Source organism: Sceloporus occidentalis, unplaced genomic scaffold (assembly GCF_023333645.1).
Source record: "Sceloporus occidentalis isolate IW3139 unplaced genomic scaffold, rSceOcc1.0.p SCAF_146, whole genome shotgun sequence".
Classification (NCBI taxonomy): domain Eukaryota; kingdom Metazoa; phylum Chordata; class Lepidosauria; order Squamata; family Phrynosomatidae; genus Sceloporus; species Sceloporus occidentalis.
In genome coordinates this window covers 1,336,568-1,343,721 of record NW_028317126.1, presented here as the reverse complement: position 1 = coordinate 1,343,721, position 7,154 = coordinate 1,336,568, and positions in this window count along the sequence as shown.

Below are 7,154 nucleotides of genomic sequence, written 5' to 3'. Positions count from 1 at the left end.
TGCAGGAAACTAGAAGAGGCAGGAGGGGGCGCGCGCGCGCGTGCCTAACACAGTCTGAAGGAGCTGGTTCCGGGAAGATGGAGGATGCGGCGTGGGAGACAGTACCCGCTATCGGCGGGTACTCAGGTGAGTTGCTGCGGCAAGGATTCTCTCACCGTGGACCCTGACAACATGCTATGTCTCATAATTCTGTTTTGCTGTTTCATTTTTCAAAAACAATATCCCATGATTTCTCTCGCCATTACGTGCATCAAAAACCACTCACAGAATTTTAATACTGTCACCTTGGGTCTTGACAGCAGGCGTCTGACTGCCATCCCAATCACCAATAGTAAAACAGTCACATTTGACAACTTACATAAAAGATCAAAACGCTGAATAAAATCATCTGGGAATGCCATTTTCTTTAAAACCATAAAGAGGTGTTCATGGGATACACGGTCAAAAGCTTTTTTAAAATCAAGAGATAAAATGACCAGTATTTGTTTACGGTCTTTCTGATACCAGATCAGATCACGTATTACATTTAGGTGTTCCCACGTCCTGGGATACCACAGATATGATCTAGGTGAATAACCTTATCTATTACAGCTTTTGTTCTGTTAGCTTAGCCATAATTTTATAGTCTACATTCAGAAGGGTGATAGGCCTCCAGTTTTCTAATTTTGATCACCCTTCTTAAAAATTAGTGTAATTATGCCTCTTCTCCATGAAGATGGTAACTCCTGGGCATTAAAAGCTTCTATAAAAATATAAAAAAGATCAAACTGTAAAAGTTCCCAAAAACATTTATAAAATTTCATAGGGATTCCATCTGCTCCTGGGGACTTAGCAGCAGAAAAGCTTTTAATTGCATCATGCAATTCAGTTAATGACAGCTTTCTGCTGAAAACCGCTTGATCACCAGATTCTTGTTATGGCCCTCAGAGTATTTGTTAAAATCTCATTAAAAAGGTTTTGGTAAAACTCCTGTGGTACTTTTCAAATGCCCGAAATGGAGGACTGGCCTTCCATTTCTAAAATTAGGTCTCTCTTTTGAGATATTTGTTTAAAAAAGAAACAAGAGCACTTCTCCCCTTCCTCCAAATGCTTTACCCGGGCATTAAAAATAATTTGTTTGCCTTTTAAAATCTAAAACCTTTTTAATCTCCTTCTTTAAATTAAACATCAGCTCATCAGTATTGCTTACACCAGCCTCTTTCAACTAAAAAAGAGTTTGCAAACGAACATTAAGATCTTTAAAAACTTGTTTTCTTCCTCTTGCCAGCAACAATAAAAAAAAAGATCTTCATCTTGGACTTGATGGTTTCCCACCAGTCCCAAAAATTTTGACTTGGGTCTTTCTGGCGCCACCATCGCCTTAAAATTATTCTGGATTTGTTAATTCTCTAGTAATAATAAATTGAGTTTCTACAGATCATTCCTAGTTTTTGATTCATTAGGAATTAAAAAGCGTTTTTAAAAGCTTATGGTCTGAGATTATCTTCTAAAAACATGTCCTGGAGATTAAAACCAGCAGAAGACAACATAAAATCTATGCGGGAGCTGACCTGGCCATTAGACCATGTATATCCAGGGTCAGAGGGTTTTAAATGCCTCCACACATCTTTCAATTTAAAATCAATGATACAATTTCTAAGCTGGTAAAATGGTTCTCATCCCCTCTCCTTCTATTTTCACCCAGTAGGATACAATTAAAATCAATTCCAACTATTAGAGGGGAAGAACCTGTGGCAAAGAAGGAGATATGCTCTAAAATTTCTATGCTTTCATTCTTAACTGGTGAAGCATATACATTCATAAGACGCACATTAAAACCTTTAAAAACAACATCAATTAAAATTGCTCTCCTGGGAGCAATTTCAATAAAATAATTTAAAACCACATGTTTGTTCTTCAAAAGGATCCCAACACCAGTGGCTTTACTATCCTTTGACCCAGACCAGTAAGAGGGTCCAGTCCTTCTTTAAATGTCCATAAAACAGTCCATGATCTATTGCACACTCCTGTAAGAAAATTATGTCCACATTTAGAGTCTGTAAATATGAAAACAAAGCAGCCCTTCTGACAGAGCTCCTCATACTCCTCACATTAACTGAGGCAACAGTGAGATCCAGTGTGAGGTCTAGTGTATTTTATCAGAGTCCGAAACTTCTGATACGCTGCTGTCCATGATGAAAAAAGGATCAGACAGAGAAAGTCCCATCCCAGCAACACCTGCACAGCTCTGTGTGATTCGAGCCACCTTCCGGACAGGTGACTCTGGATGTCAGGCCCCATCCAGGCTGCGGTGCTGCATGTCTTTAGTTTCCCTTGTCTTGCTACTGTTCCCACTCCGCTGTAATCCATTTTTGGATTTCCTTATGCTCTGTTCTGTACTTCTGATTCCTTGATTCCAGTTCTGCTCCTTGCTCTGTTTCCTTTATAAGGTGTGCCCCACCCATTATGTTGGTCTCAGTCTGCAGTCTACAGGTATGTCTCTCTGATATGTGTTTAGATTCCATGTTTAGTAGACTTACGCATTCGTCTTCGGGCGAACATGGAAACGAGCACGAAGAGGCCGTTTTTTTGTTCGTTCCGAAGGAACGTAGATCAGAATACAGTGCCGGCAAAACGTAGGCGAAGACGAAGACTCACAACCACGAAGAATCTTCGTTTTTGCTGTGCAACCGCCAAAATTTCAAACAGGAGTGAGCTGATCCTCGTCTGTCCAATCAGCTCGCTCGTGTGACGTCACGCTAAGGTTCTCATCCAATGCCTGTGCTGCTGTTTTTTGAATTCTGAAACCACCTTTATAAGACCAGAGCTTGCCTGAGAGATCCATTAATTTTTCACTGTGACTGCTTTGGCAACACTGCTGTGCTGCATCCGAGCGTTACAGAGAGAGATAGTTCTGTTCTGTGTGAGACTGGTAAGCCTCAGCCTGCCATTTCTCACAGTGTACTGTGTTCAGTTCTACTGAATAAAGAATTTTATTAATTTAGTCATTTTTAAATTTAAATTTTTTCTGTGCTTTTGTCTGTCATCAACTGTGTAGTGCTGTTGAGTTGAGTATAAATGAATACATTATAAAGTTATATATATATTTGTCAGTTATATATATATATATATACTATAGTTAGTATACTAGTGTAGAGTGTACTGTAGACATTCAAGACATCTGCTAGTGTCTAATCTAAAATCAGTAATATTATATAATTCATTTTAGCTAGCTTAATAGTTAATTAGCTATAAATAAAATTAATAATTAATTACTACTAGCTTATAGTTCAGCTAATCTTATTAGTACTGGTGCTGCAGCTCTTTAGTTTGTGCTTTGTTTTAGCAACAGCAAGAGACCAAGTCAATTTTTCTTAATTAATAATATTTAATTTTATTTCATTTGTTTTGCTCACCTCAGTCCATCAGTGAAGTGAACTTGTTGGGCTGGTGAGTGCAGCCGCATAAGTGCTGTGTTCTTTTTTGTTCAGTAAGCAGTGACGGTAACTGTTTTGCTAAAGATTAATATTTTCTCATTTTACATTTTATTTTATTAAAAGTACCCTTAGTGTTTTGCTCACCTTAGTCCATCAGTGAAGTGAACTTGTTGGGCTAGCGAGTGCAGCCACATAAGTGCTGTGTGTTTTTGTTCAGCAAGCAGTGAAGCTAACTGTTTTGCGCTGACATTTTATTTTCTAATTTCTTTTCAAGAAAGATTGACTGTGTGACGACAACAACTGTACTAAGCAAAGATTCAAGGTACTAGCTGTAGTACTAAAATAATTCTAATCTTTAATCTTAATCTATAATATATTATATAACATAATATAATATAAATTCTAATTCATAATCTATAATATAAGTAATTCTAATTCATAATCTATATTCTTCTATCTATAATCCATAATATAAGTAATTTTCTAATATTTATTATATAACATAATATAATAAATTCTAATTCATAATCTATAATATATATAAGTAATTCTCTCTAATTCATAATATATATTCTATCTATAATCCATAATATAAGTCATTCTAATCTATTAATAATATTATATAACTTAACCTCACTTTAGCTTAGTGGGCTTGAGAGCGTCTGCCTAGAGTTAGACTAGAATACTAAGGAATATAGCTTTAGGTTTAGCATAGTAGTAGGCTAGGCTCTTAGGCCCATGTAAATTCAAAGTCTTTAAATTTTTAATCCCCTTTTTTTTTAATTTTATTTATTTTTTATATTTTTTTTAAACACTACACTACACACACAACACAAAATTTGAAATTGATAATCCTTTTAGGACTAAGGAGGGACAAGCTCCATCTACCACCACCAGCACCACCACCAGTTCTAAGATGCAGCCTTTGCGTCAGTCTAGTCGGCCAAGTAGGCCAAGCTCTCGCTTATCATTTGGGGAAGCATTGCTTGAAGGATCATCAAGTAAAGGAAAGGCACCAAAAGCAGGCAGTAGTAGTGCTGCTAGGCCCACAAGCTCTATGTTTTTTTACGGAAAGCCTAAAGCACCAGAAGCACGTTCAAAGTTAAAGGGTAGCACAACTAGTACTTCTACTAGCCCAGTGAGTAAAAAGAAGTGCCTTTTGCCCCAAGCAGCATCTTCCCCATCCACAAGCAGCATGCAAGGTACCAAGCAGAGCCAAATTAGCAGCAAGACTCAGAAGGGTTTTCCCAAACCAAAGCGATCTCATTCCTTCGTAGGGAAAACCACCACCACCACCACCACCTCTACCGCCTCTACCATCACTAGTGCTGCGCCTACTGTTCCCACCGGTACCGCCACGCAATGTCCTCCTAGTACCTCTAGCAAGCCACCAAGTCCTTACAATATTTTTGTAAAGACAGTTAGAGAGAGGGCTACACATAGTGGAACTCCACCTAGCGAGGTAGCCGAGGAGCCTGAGACTGAGAAGCCAAGTGCAGAGTCTGTTCCTTCTGCTCGCACTACTACTAGTCACGATATCAGTCTTAGCTCCAGCCTAGCAGGAATTCCATTTGATCTGGCTAATGAAGAACTAGACTATGAGCCAGAGGAAGTAGAGGAGATGAGTGGTCAGGAATCAGATTCCTCAGGGAGCAGTCTCCAAATGACTAGTGCACAATTTTCCCCTGAGCCTCCACCTTCTCCGCTACGATCATCACCACCACCAGCAGCAAAAGCTACCAAATCTGGTAGAGTTAAAGCAATTAGCTGTCCCACTATGGCCAGTACTGGTACCACCAGTGCCACCACCACTAGTTCTGCCTCTGTTCATCCACCCTGAGCAGTAGAAGCAGCACCCAAGGCACACTCCAAAGCTATGCGCGCCCCAATTTGGGAGCACTTTGAAAATGTTGAAGAAGGGCGCTATGGAAAGTGCAAACATTGTGGGAAGCTAATAAGCAGAGGGAAAGTGTCTGGCCATTTTACCAGTGCTAGCATGAAGCATCACCTCAGCACTCAACACAACGCTGTGCTATTGGGGAAAGATGGAGAAGTAAAACTTAGTGCAGGCAGCATAGCTGGTGGCCGTGGTACTACAACAACAACTAGTACCATCTCCAGAGAGAGTGGAAAAACCCCAACAGCTGCTTCTGAGCCAATAGCAGCAGCAGCTAGTGCTGGCAGCCAGAGACCAAGGCAGGTTGGAGCACTGCATGTCCAGCCCACTCTGGAACAATTTGTGGCATTCCACTCCAAGAGAACAATGCCCAAACAGCAGGCCAATAAACTAATGCGACTTATTGGTCAGTTCATTGCTGTTGGAGGGGCATCCTTCTCCATGATTGAAGGGGAGCCTTTCAAACAATTGATGGCGGCTGTGGCTCCACAATATACAGTTCCGTCACGTTCCACTTTCAGTAGGAACATTGTCCCCTCATTGTATCGGTCCTGTGTTTCAGCAGTGAAAGAGGAGCTTTCCAAGGCTGCTGGTCAGTCTGTTCTTTTCACAACAGATTTGTGGAGTGCACCTAGTGGCCAGCATGCCTTTCTTTCTTTGACAGCACACTGGTGGCAGCCCGGTGTGCCCAAGGAAGCTGTTGCAGCAGGCTACCGATAATTCCTTCTCCATTCAGAAGTGATGGATGAAAAGCACACTTCCCAAAATATTCTGCATGCAATGAGGAAAATGTTTAGCCTTTGGGTGGGAGCAGAGGCGGGCACCAATGTTGAAGTTGGTTTTGTGGTAACTGACGGAGGTGCCAATATGGTGAAAGCGCTGCGTGATGGTCATATTGTTGGTGTGCGCTGTGCAGCCCACATCATCCATCTTGTAGTGAAGGCAGCAATGTCAGAAGGAACTAATGTAGCAGCAGTAGTTCTGTCCCGCTGCAGAAAGATCGCTGGGCACTTTCACCATAGTGTTAAGGCTAGCCAACTTTTGAGGGAAGAGCAAGAGAGGTCAGGTCTTCCCGTACACTGCCTACGACAGGATGTCAGTACTCGGTGGAACTCCACTTTAGACATGCTGGAGAGGATTTTGGAGCAGCATAGGGCAATCCATAATCTTGCCTCAGAGCATAATATTGGGATTACATCTCCATTGAATAGGGAGGATTGGACAGTGATCGCCCAGCTAGTGGCAGTCCTTAAACCATCCAGGGATGCCACTGAAAATTTAAGCTCAAACAGTGCCAGTCTGGCCCAGGTAATCCCAGTGTTCTCCCATCTAGGCAGCAAGATGGATGTGTTCCTTGAAAACTGTGAGGCTGTTCAAGGTGGCACTCTACATCCTGACGTAGCAGCCATAGTCAGGAAGCTGAAGGATCTGCTAAAAGTACACCTTCGCAAACGCATGGAAGAGAAATCCATCCCGAAATGATGCTAGCGTGCCTTTGTGATCCAAGAATTAAGGGAAAGCTAGCTTTGAAATTTAATGTTCTCAGTAGCTACCAGGAGCAATTGGTCAACAAGGTGCGTGACTGGCAGCGTAAAATGGGAATGCTGTCCGAGGAGGGAGAGGTGCAGGAGGAGGAAGAGATGATGTGGTTTGCTACTCCTAGCAGCAGCATCAGCAGCAGTGCCACAAGCAGCACAACACAGCTGAGTGGAGCAGCTGCGTTTTGGGAAGAGGCACTTGGGAGTATAGTTGGACCATCTGATAGAGCTAGCAGCAGAAAGGAGAGTAATGCTGCTGAAATGGTCAAACTTTACCTCTGTGAAGTTCCTTCTGCGCCTAAT